Below are 12,271 nucleotides of genomic sequence, written 5' to 3'. Positions count from 1 at the left end.
GACTAGCCAATCAGCGGCCGGAGCTGTATTGACCTAACCAATCATGTTACGGAGACGAGGACGATAGTAACCAATCGCCTGCCAAAGCTAGTGCGCCAATCATAGCCGCCTTCTTCACATGTTGTCCAATCAGTGAAGGGAGCAGAAACAGAACCGGAAAGGAGTTTGTGATTTAGCCTGTTTTCATATGGGGGGAGGGATTTCTTTAAATTCAGGCATTACCTTTTACTATATCGCGTTTATAGCTGTAGAGATTTTTAACAAGACTTAGAAGTTTTTTTAATACAAATTTTACTAAAAAGTGTTTTATTTTTTCAGGTTACTGTTTTAATGTGGTTTTTGCACTAACCAATATTACCCCTTGGCTAGCCGTGGATAAACCCAGTGCGTCACCAAACTTGGCGCTATCGCTTCTTGCGTAATCTGAGAACGTCAGCTTGTCGCCTAGCAACCAGAGGGTGCGGTCTCGGACAGAAGGGCCGAAGGGGCTGGGAGTTGTTGGTTCAGGTGGAGAACCTGATTGGAAACTATTGCGTGGACTTCCAGAAGCCAAGTCGTTGTTTGCTGTGTTGGGGGGCCGGGGTGGAATGTTACAGCCGAGCCAACACACTCCCATTAATTATTTTGCAGTGTTTCAGGTGCCTTATGGAAACAACAGTAGCCCTTTCCAACCCCTGGATAAAATATCTGAAATTGCATTTACAGAAAAATGCAGAAAATAACAATACTAATGCATTGCTTGCTTTCTTATCTGTTGCCAAAACCGACATTTATTGTTCGTCTTTAATTGCCCTAGAGAAGGTGTTGAGTTAGAATTGCTGCAACTTTCGTTAGATTACTACAGTAAATCCAAGATTTTCACTCAAAGTGATCGCGTCTTATCTGCAAGCTCATTGCCTGTTCTTGACCCACGTTCCCTCTTTTTCACTAAATGAACCAACTGAAACATTCCCAGTGATGGTCAACCAAAAGTGCTGAACGTCTCTGCTTCCTTTTGAAATAGTCTCCATCCAATTCAATTAATTCCACACAAACATTTGAAAGCAAGGGATACAGGGAAGTCTGAACATCATTCCAGCTGCAATACTGGAGACCTGAATTCCAGAACTAGCTGTGCCAATAGACATGTTCCAGTGCAGTTGCAACACTTGCAACATGGAAAATTACCCAGCTGTGTGCTCTCTATAAAAAGCAGAATAAATCCAATCTGGCTAATTATAGCCCAATCAGTCCACTCCCAATCATCAGCAAAGTTATGGAAGCTGTGGTTCACAGTGCTATCAAGTGGCACTTGCTCACTGATAATGTACTCATTAATGCCTAGTATGGGTTTTGCCAGGGCCATTTGGCTCCATACCCCACTACAACCTTGGTTGCAACAAGGACCAAAGAGCTAAATTCTGGAGTGAGAGTGAATGCTCTTGGCTTGAAGGTATCATTTGACTGAGTGTGGCATTAAGGAGCTATGATAAACTAAAGCACATGAGAATCAATGGAAGAACATTGCACTGGTTGGAGTCACATCCAATGCAAAGGAAGATGGTTGTGGTTGTTGGAGGGCAATCAAACCAACCCCATGGCATTACTGCAGGTGTTCCTAGGCCCAAACATCTTCAGCTAGCTCATCAATGAAATTCATAAGATCCAAAATAAGGATGGTTATTGATGATTGCACCTTATTCATTATTGTTTGCTACTCCTCAATAAATGAAACAGTCCATGCTTACATGCAGCAAGACCTAGACAACAGTCAGGCATGGGCTGATAAATAGCATGTAACATTTGCACCTCAAAGGTGCCAGGCAATGACTATTTCAAACAAGGTGGAATCTGACCACTTACTCTTGACATTCAGTGGCATCACTATCGCTAAGTGCCCCACCATACCTATTCTGGGAGTCATCGTTGACCAGAAGCTCAATTGGAGCAGCCACATAAATGCTGTGGTTACAATTGCAGGTCAAAAGCTTGGCACTGTATGGTGAGTGACACATCTCCTGACAACTTGAGGCTTTCCACCATGCAGGGAGCCTATTTCCCCTGACCAAGGTGTCTAGAAGTAAGGGGTCACAGTCTCAAGTAAGGTCCTTTTAGGACTGAAATGAGGAGCAATTTCTTCACATGTAGGAATGTCTTTGGAATTTTGATCCCCAGAGGGCTGAGGAAGCTCACTCACTGATTTCTTTCAAAACAGAGACTGAAGGATTTCTAGATATTACAAGGATCTAGGATATGGGGAAACAGCAGAAAAACAGTATTTGATGTAGAAAATCAGGTAGAGCAGGCTTGAGAGATCAAATTACTTATTTCTGTTCCAATTACTAATTTCCTTTGTAAAAAGAAATGCTCTCTAACTTTGACTGAACTCACCAGCTCTAACTGTTAGAAACAAAAGAGAAAACACTGAAAATGATCCACCAATATCTATGAAGATAGAAGTAAAGTTAATATTTCAGAACCCGTTGAAACGTTATTGATCTGAAACTTAAGTCTCAAGATGAGGCCTTCTGTTCCAAGACATCTGAAATGTCTTCCTTTTTCAGGAAATGTGGCGTACCTTCTGCTGTGGTTGATAAAGCCCTCTCTCGTACTTCCACCGTTTCCTGGACTTCTGTTCTAACCATCCCACCCCCCCCAACATAACAGAGATAGAGTTTCCTTAATCTTCACCTTTACCCTACTAGCCTCCACATTCAACACATTAACCTTTGTCGTTTTAACATTTCTCTCTCTCCCTCCCCTTCTGCTCCATTCCTGGCCCTCCCATTTTTGTCCCCTTTACCCATACTACCCTTCCAGCCTCCCATCACCTATCTTTGTCCCTCTCCCCCTCCTGGTTCCATCCACCCACTACCCGCACATTTCACCCACTGGAATTCCTCCCCCATTTGGTTCCATCTGCCCATCTCTCCCTTAAATGGTTCCCATGATCACCTTCCTTACATCACATTCCATCACTTGTAGCCTCTGTGTCACCGCTCATCACCCTCCATCCTCTGACTCCATTCTCCCCTCTCCCCACCTGGCTCCATACACCCCCACCCTTTTTTTCTCCTTGTCTGCTTCCACCTATCACCCACCTGCCTCTGTCCCCCAACTTCATGCCTCCCCCCCCCCCCCAAGCCCAACCTCAACCTCAACCTGGCTCCAACTGTCCATCATTCCTAACTCTCCTCAGTCCACATATCACTTCCAGTCCCTTTCTCACCCTTCCCCCTCCTCTTTATACCTGCTACCTTCCACATCCACTCGCAGTCCTGATGCAGGGTCTTGACCCAAAATGTTAACAGTTCCTTAGCATGCAGTCCCCCTCACCCCTCCTCCCCACATTCCCCAGGTCTTTGCTTCTGGCCATTAAGTTGGAATGTGCACATGTGTGTGTTTGAGTGAGAGAGAGAGTCTGGCAAGGAAGGGGGCACGTTTTATTAGTGTTTTCATTTGAAAATACTCAAAACATATCAAGAAGGAGGAGGTGGTAGTGGTGAACAGTTCTACAGAGAAAAAAAATTCTTTTAAAAACAAAATTCCTTTCACCTCCACAGATGCTGCTCGACCCACTGAGTTCCTCCGGCAGTTGTATTTTTTTGCTGAAACTTGACTCTTATTTTTTTCCCATAGATGCTGGTTGATGTAATGAGCATTTGCTCTATTTTCCATTTGGATTTCAATCAGTGTATTTAATTGCTGAGTAAGTAAAACCAGCCCTCCTACTTCGAGACCTTTCAGCAAGTAGAAATGGTTTCTGTCTGATTGCACTATCGGTTTTCCTTAACTTGAAAATGTAGATCAAACTTAACTCAAGTCACACCTTAAATATCTAAATTTCTTTAACCCTAAATCATGTCTGCTTTCCTGTTAACGTTTGGAGTCAGGATATGATTCTGCAAAGTCTTCTGCGTTCTTTTTAAGTTCCCTGTATACTTCCAAAAGAATGATGTCCACTGCTGCTCACTGTATTTCTGGTTGAACTGGAGTTTTATATAGCTGCAGTTTAATTTCTACTCCATTGTAGACTAGCAAGGTATAAAAACAAGCATTGCATTAATTTTTGTCCTGTTGTTGACATGATAATCATTTTTTATTCATGAGATGTGGCCATCACTGAAATGGCCAACATTTAGGTGAGAGTTATACACCTTCACAAACTGTTGTAGTTCTTGTGGTGAAGGTACTCCCACAATGTCGTTGGGTAGATAATACCAGAATTTTAATACAACAAATGATTTATTTTAAGATCAGTGTATTATGTAGAGCAGCTTGCTGGTGATGGCATTCACATCTGTTTGTTTAAGGTCCTAAATGCAGAAGCAGTCAGGTGGGCTGCTTTACCTATATAATAAAATGCAGTAGGTCAGGCAGCATCAGAGTTAATGTTTCAGGTTGATACCTTTCATTAATTTTACTCTGAAGAGTCAGCAACCTGAAACATTAACCGTTTCTCTCTCCACAGTCTAATCTTCTGAGTGCTTCCAGCATTTCTGTTTTTAGTTCACATTTCCAGCATCTACAGTTTTCACTTTTGATCTGAATGATGTTGAGCTTCAGTCATGACATTGGAGATGCACTAAACTGCAAAGTGGTGAATATTCTTTCACAATCCTGACATGGTTGTGACTGTTTGAAAGGCCTTGGAGGAGTCAAGAGATAAGTCATTCATTGCAGAATACTCCGTCTCTGATCTTGTAGCCACAGCATCCATGCAATTGGTCCAGATTAAGTGGTTGATTTTCTGGTTATTGGCAATCCCCTGGATGGTTTTAGCATGAATTTCAGAGGAGGTGGTTATCAATACTTGTCTAATGCAAATGACATTTCCCACATATCAGTCCAAGCCTAGATGTCGTCAAGCTTTTGTGCATGCAGGCAGAGACTGTACCAGTGGTTGTGACAGAATCCAGGGCATAGGTCAATACTGAGTGGTCAAACCTAAGTCTCTTTGGACCTCCACAATTTCTACATTTGAGAGTCCTCTGTTGTAATCCTTTCTTAAATCCAAAGAAGAGAATCTCACATTTGCTACAGTTGACCATTCACTGAATCTCTTGATAACTTTTTGTATTTATGCTTTCATCTTTATTGTTTACGGCGCCATCTATCTTTGTCACCAGAAAATGCATACGTGGCTTTTTCACCCATCTTTGAGCAATAAAATACAATGAATACTTGACATTCCAGCACAGATCCTTGCAAGATACCAAAAGCCATCTCTTGCCAATTCAAATACATACCTGTTATCCCTGTTCTCTGTTTCCTGCCACTCAACAAATTTCTTAACCAGACTCGTAGTCCTTTAAGCTTCAATATCAGCTGGTAGTCTTTTGGGATTGACTTTGAGTTATAAGGAGAGACTGAATAGGCTGGGGCGTTATTCCCTGGAGCATAGGAGGCTGAGAGGTGACCTTATGGACGTTTGTAAAATCACGAGAGGCATAGATAAGGTGAATAGTCACAGTCTTTTTCCCAGGGTAGGGGAGTCGAAAACTATAGCGCATAGATTTAAGGTGAGAGCAGAATAATTTAAAGGGGACCTGAGGGGCAACATTTTCACACGGAGGGTGGGTATGTGGAACGAGCTACCAGAGGAAATGGTAGAGATGAGTACAATTTCAATGTTTAACAGGTACATGGATAGGGAAAGTTTAGAGGGATATGGGCCAAACATAGGCAAATGGAACTTGCTCAGGTAGGCAACTTGGTTGGCATGGACGATTTAGACTGAAGGGCCTGTTTCTGTGCTGTATAACTCTATGATGCTATGATTCTCAAATGCCTTCTGGAGGTCCATATAAAAATATTATAGACCATTCCTTATCTATTACAGTTGTCACATTTAAAAGAAAACAATTAAGTTTGTTATGTATGGCCTACCTTTAACAACTTCATGCTAACTTTCTCCTATCACTTGAAAAATTTTAAGGTGTTCAGTAATTTTATCGTTAGTAATTTGCTGACAACAAATAAAAAGAGAAAATGAAAGTACTCAGCAGGTTGGGAGGCATGCTTGAAGAGAGAAACAGAGTTAACGTTTCATTCGTTGACCTTTCATCAGAACTGGAGAAAGTTAGACCAGGGAATTTTGAATGACCCAAGTGACGATACAGTCCATCCTGGGATGCTCTGGTTATTTCTTCCATCTCCACCCTTCTCCCAGCATCTGCTCATGCAACCACATCACTTAATAGTCCCTTCCTATCATACAGAGACCCAACCACTCTTCCCAGGTGAAACAGCACCATCTGTGTCATTCAAAGCCACCTGATCTCCACTTCAAGAGTTTTTGGTCCTTTCTCCCACCCCCACTATTTTTATCTGCAACTTGAAACTTGTGTTCTCTGTCCTGGAGAAAGGTCATCAACCTGAAATATTGTCTCCATTTTTCATTCTCCACAGAGCCTGCCTGGCCTACTGAGTGTTTACATTATTTTCTGTTTTTATTTCAGACTTCCAGGATCTGCAGTACTTGACCTTTGGATTATTGCAGACAACAAATGTTAGACTAACTGGTTTATAATTTTTTTCTGCCTCTCCGATATCTTAAAAGCAGAGTCACATGTTCAGTTTTCTAATCTAGTAGAATGGTTTCTGAATCCAGAGAACTTTCAAAAGTTATGCTTTTTGCATTTGCATATTCTCATTGAAATGGGTATAATCTGGTGACAACCAGGGAGTTGTCAATCACTAAAGCCATCATTTTCTTAACTATTTTAATTCAGAGTCCCTGTTCCTTTCAGCATTTGTTTTTTTTTTGAATGTCCTGCATGCTTTCTTTTTTCTCTACAGCAAATACTGACTTAAAATAATTATTCAGCGTGTCATTCACTTTCCTATTTTAATTTATTTGTAGGGGAGATCTTGCCTGACAAATCTGTTGGAATTCTTTGAGGAAGTAACAAGCAGGATTGACAAAGGAGAGTCAGTCGATGTCACTTACTTGGATATTCAGAAGGCCTTTGACAAGGTGCCGCGCATGAGGCTGCTAAAGAAGATAGGAGCCCATGGTATTACAAGATATATTCTAGCATGGATAGAAGATTGGCTGACTGGCAGAAGGCAAAGAGTAGGAATAAAGGAGGCCTTTTCTGATTGGCTGCTGGTCACTAGTGGTGTTCCTCAGGGGTCGGTGTTGGGTCTGCTACATTTCAGGTTATATATCAGGACTAGAAAGGAAGAGGGCAGAAGCCAGAATGTCCTGATGAAGGGTCTCGGCCCGAAACATCAACTGTTTATTTCCCTCCATGGATGCTGCCTGACCTGCTGAGTTCCTCCAGCACTTTTTGTGTATTGCTCTAGATTCCAGCATCTGCAGAATTTTTTGTGTCTAGAATGTTAGTAATTGTTTCACCTTTCTCCCTTTCAAAATCTCCCTTTGGATTCAATCATATTATCACTGTTAAACAAGCATTTATTTGCCATTAGGCTATTGACTAAATCTGATCGTGACTCATTAATTACCCAGCCTAATATGGCCTGCCACTTGTTGGTTCAAGGACATTTTGTTAGAGAAAACAATTTTGAACAAACTCAAGAACAATGTTATCTTTTTGGTATGAGCTAGCTTGCTAATCCTAATATATGTGAAATTTAAAGTTCCCTTTAAAACTATCCTGGCTTTGCCTAATGTCTAAATATACGCATTCCCTTCTACTACTAGGGGATCTATGTAGAACTCCCACTTAAGGCATAAATTATATTTCAAAAGAAGTCTCCATTCCCTTTCATTATATCCTCTCATTGAAATTATTACATCACAAATTACTAAAGCTTCTTGCCCTTCTATTTTACATATCTTTCCTGAAGACCTTATAATTCATTATATTTATTTATCAATACTGACCATCTTATAGCCATATTTCAGTAATGGATATCATGTTTTATCCTTCAACTTAATTTTTTTTGCCTGAAATTCATTTAATTGTTTCCTTGTATTCTATGTATTTCCATAAAAAATATAAATGCGGGCCACACACCCAACATGTCCGTCTGCTCTAATGTTTTACTCAGATAGTTCTTGCTTCTATCTTTTGGTTTAAGTATCTTATATTTTTGAGTTTGCCTCTACACGTTGTGCCTAAGGCACAGTTTGACTGTTTCTCTTTTCTTCTCTTCACTTACTTTAGATTCTCACTTATATTACCTTTCCACTGAGTCCTCTTCAAATTTATTAGTTTAAAATCCTCATGACTTTCCTATTTTATCTTTCTGCTAAGGTATTGAATGCATCTCCATTCAAGTGGAACGCATCCCCACAGTACAGTTTCTTCCTGGTCTAACATTGGTCTCATGATATAGAATTCCTCTTCCTACATGATTCCTTAAGCTACATGTTAAGACCTCTGATCTTTGTATCCTAATCTGATATGCTTTTGGTTTAGGTAATAATCCAGTGATTACAACACTTGAGGTTTTGTTCTTTAATTCAGCTCCTAGCTTCTGCTGCTGCCCAGTCAGGACATCATGTAGATTCTGTCGAATGGTCAATGATCTGAAATATTGATTTCTTTTTCTCTCCACAGATGCTGCCTACTTGCTGAGTATTTCCAACATTTTTTTGTTTCAGATTTCCAGCATCTGCGGTATTTTACATTATGACCAGCTGTTTTCTTTTTCCTATTTTGTTGGTCCTAACATAGACCACAACCACTGGGGCTCCCACTCCCTTCCCTCTGTCCTTTCAAACAGCTTCAAATGTGCCCCGCTTTCTCGTCCCGGCTGAACGTCCCATGTGTGGCTCTCGTTCCAGCCAGTCCCCTTAATTGTAAAATCCCCCAAAATCTATATATGTTCCCTGCCCTCTTTTGGATCCACCGTATTTCGGTAATCTGTATCATCTTCGCAAGCAACAAGTTGATTGTGCCTGGTGCATACGTTCACTTTCTGTGGATGCCAGTTCTTTGTCTCGCATGGGTCAACTGATTTTATATCCCACATACTATCAGTCATAGCAACCCCGCTCTGATTCTGCATTTGCTGTACTAGGTAACTGTCCGTGATCACATATTCCACCCCACTCCTCCTCCCCACTTTCCCTTGGTGTTGACCATCTCCATCTGAATGACTGAGCCCGAGAGATCGGATTCTCGCTGTCCACAAATTCGCATGCACTTCAGCCAGATTCTTGAAGATAGGAATGATTCCGAGAAAATAGTTACACCATTCCCGTGTATGTTATGCAATTGGAGTTATTTTAAAGTTTATTCGTTTAATAAATATATATTCTACTCCACAGTTGACGAAATGCTCGACGTGGCATAAACGAGGAGCAACTTTGAAGGACTGAGTGTTTTTCAAAATATGTAGATGCAGGCCCACGGGCACTTCATTAAATCTGGAAGTGGGTGATTCAGATCATGACTTTGCAGTTCCGCAGAGTTCATTCCAAAAGCTTGCATGCGCAGCGAGAGCAGAAGCGAGTCTTCTCCGCCGCTGCAGCCTTGAAAACCGAGGCATAGGAGAGGATATTTTAAATGCATCGTCACCTATCTTGCGTCGCTTCCTTTTCAGTTTGGCGTTCTGTGCTATAGGTTCTACGGATTCCAGATTCCATTGTTTTGTAGTAACTGAATGTGTTGCTATGGGTGAGCGCAAAATTATTACACGGTATAAATGAGAAATATGAGATCAAAATAATTCACAGCAGCATGATTGGTGTACAACCAACTTCTGTCTCTTGAAGTGTTGGATTGACCTCTCACTTTGAAAGGAGGACAAATATTGCAGCTGCTGGATTTCATTTGTCAACCGGATGAAGTTTATTTACTCTACCAAAGACTGATTGGAAAGAAGCATTTAGACACGATTTATCGCAGCATGGATGCAACTGAGCACTACGCTAAACTCATTCTGGATTTTCACTAATGAACTCATTCTTGTAAGGGTAGGCTATGTAAAAAGGACACCAAACCAAAACCAGTTTTGGTATTTGAGGCTCTTGGTCTTAATATTCACTTAATACATGCAGCATCTGTTTTTCCATCTACTCTATCTGGAAATTCTGTATTTGCCTGACCCTTAACCCTTTAAAAGCTGTAGTTGCATCTCCATTTTGGTGGAAGTACAACCGTGGCATTTGGTACGTCAATATGGCTCAGATTGGTTTGTTTCCTGCAAAGACTCAGGACCTATAGATTATTAGAGACTCCGGGTCAAATCCAGAGAGTTTCCAGTCCAACAAAGTTGACCCGGTGGTCAGTGCTAGGTCACTTTTCTGCTGGTCAGTACTTAAACCTCAAATAAAGTCTCTAAAGCACAGATTGTCTGATTGCTATCCCTTTATGGAAGTCTCCATTGTGCAAATTGGATGTCACAGAGTTATACAGCACAGAAACAGACCCTTTGGCCCAACTCCATGCCCACCAAGATGTCTTCCTGAGCTAGTCCCATTTGTCTGCATTTGGCCTATATCCCTTAACCTTTCTCGTACATGAACCTGTCTAAATGCTTTCTTAAACATTGTAACTGTACTGACTTCTACCTCTTCCCCTGGCAGCTCGTTCCATATAACCACCACCCTCTGAAAAAACCTGCCTCTCCTCAAAACCCTTCTAAATTTCCTTTGCTTTAATTTAAACCTCTGCCCTCCGGTTATAGACACCTCTAGTAAGGTGAAAAGTTTCTTGCTATTTATCATATGTCCCTCATAATTTTGTATACCTCAATGGAGTTCCTGCTTTCTCTCAGCCTCTCTGCTTCAAAGCAAACAAGTTGTTTCTCTTCATAACCCAAATGGTCCATACCCCGCAACATCCTGTTGAACCTCCTCTGCACCCCCTCCATTGCAATCACTTCCTTCCTATTGTATGGCAGTCAGAACTGAACACAGTGCTCCAGCTGCAGTGTTTGTTATAGTTGGAACCAATGTCTTACATAATTGCAATAAGGTTTAATTAATCATTATTATGGAAATAGATTAATATTGCAATTCAGAAGTGTTGGAATATGTTGGTAATTTTATAAATTATCAGAGGCTACAGGAGAATTCTCAGCTGTACTTGTACTGCAAAGAATGGCATCCACCAATCAGCTTTACTTCCTGAAATGCTGTAAATATTGAAAGTAAAATTATTTAAGCAAACAGTAGGGTGAATTGGAGCTAGATGTTACAATGGGTATGAAATTCAATTGGATAGCACTGCTTTCTCTCAGGGATTGCTTATTTTCGAACCATGATTGTAACCATTTCCAGATCACTCTGGAAATTTCATTGGGTGCCTCTGGTCACAAATCATGTTTGTGTCATTGATGTGATTTCCATGTCAGACACTCCTAGACTGATATCACTTTCCATGCAATGTTCTTTTTGTGCATGTCTGGGAAAAGCGGTCACATTGTTCTGAAGAGTGCCTGTCATTAGCCACACCCGGATAACCAGGCTTTAATAACACTGTGTCTCCATAGCATCTAAATATAAAGAGAGCCTCCCTGATCAAATCTGAGCCCAGTGTCATCTGGAAACCTGACCTTGGGTAGGTAGACCCTTTTACCTTAATTATTTACTGGTTGCTCTCAGGACACACTACCATCCCTGCAAGTCAACAGTCCTCTGCTAATCCCTCTCCATACTACTCACTAATTACCCCAATGATCATCCTCTTTACCATGGATGACCCCCAGCAGGCTGCAAGTCCCCATTATTGACCCTCAATGCCACATGACCCAAAATGACAACTGTCCACTTCCCTCCACAGATGCTGCCTGACCTGCTGAGTTCCTCTAGCAGTTTGTTTGCTGCTTCACATCCTCTACCACCTCAATTGCAATATTTTTCTTACAACATCTAGTTAAATGATGGGATAAGCCAAGCATCATAACAAAAGGATTATTCCATATGAATACTATAGTAATATATTACTTATTGTCACATGAGTTCTCTCTTGAAAAATAGGTTGTTTAAGCTCTGCACCAAGATAAGGGCTAGAGTTTGGGCCAGTGGCTTGTTTACATACATAACATTCATTGAACGATAAACTATTTGAGAACCTAAACTTCTTGCACATGTGACATGAAAATAATAAAAACTCCAAATGTTGGCTGAATGACAGAAGTCCAGCATAATTTTAGGAAAAGATATTATAAAGATACGTAAGATACAGTAAATGATCTAGCAAAGGCCTAGCAGGAAATTACTTCAAATTAAACTAACAGTAGGATGAATAGAATACAGGTTAAATTTTAGTTAAAGCTGAATTTAGGAATAATGTTGGGAACTTTTAAAAAAAGGATCAAGTAAACAGACCTTTGAGTGCTATAATGGAAGTGCATGGCTGAAATTACT

The sequence above is a fragment of the Pristis pectinata genome, chromosome 4, assembly GCF_009764475.1.
Source record: "Pristis pectinata isolate sPriPec2 chromosome 4, sPriPec2.1.pri, whole genome shotgun sequence".
NCBI lineage: Eukaryota > Metazoa > Chordata > Chondrichthyes > Rhinopristiformes > Pristidae > Pristis > Pristis pectinata.
This window is presented reverse-complemented; position numbering follows the sequence as displayed.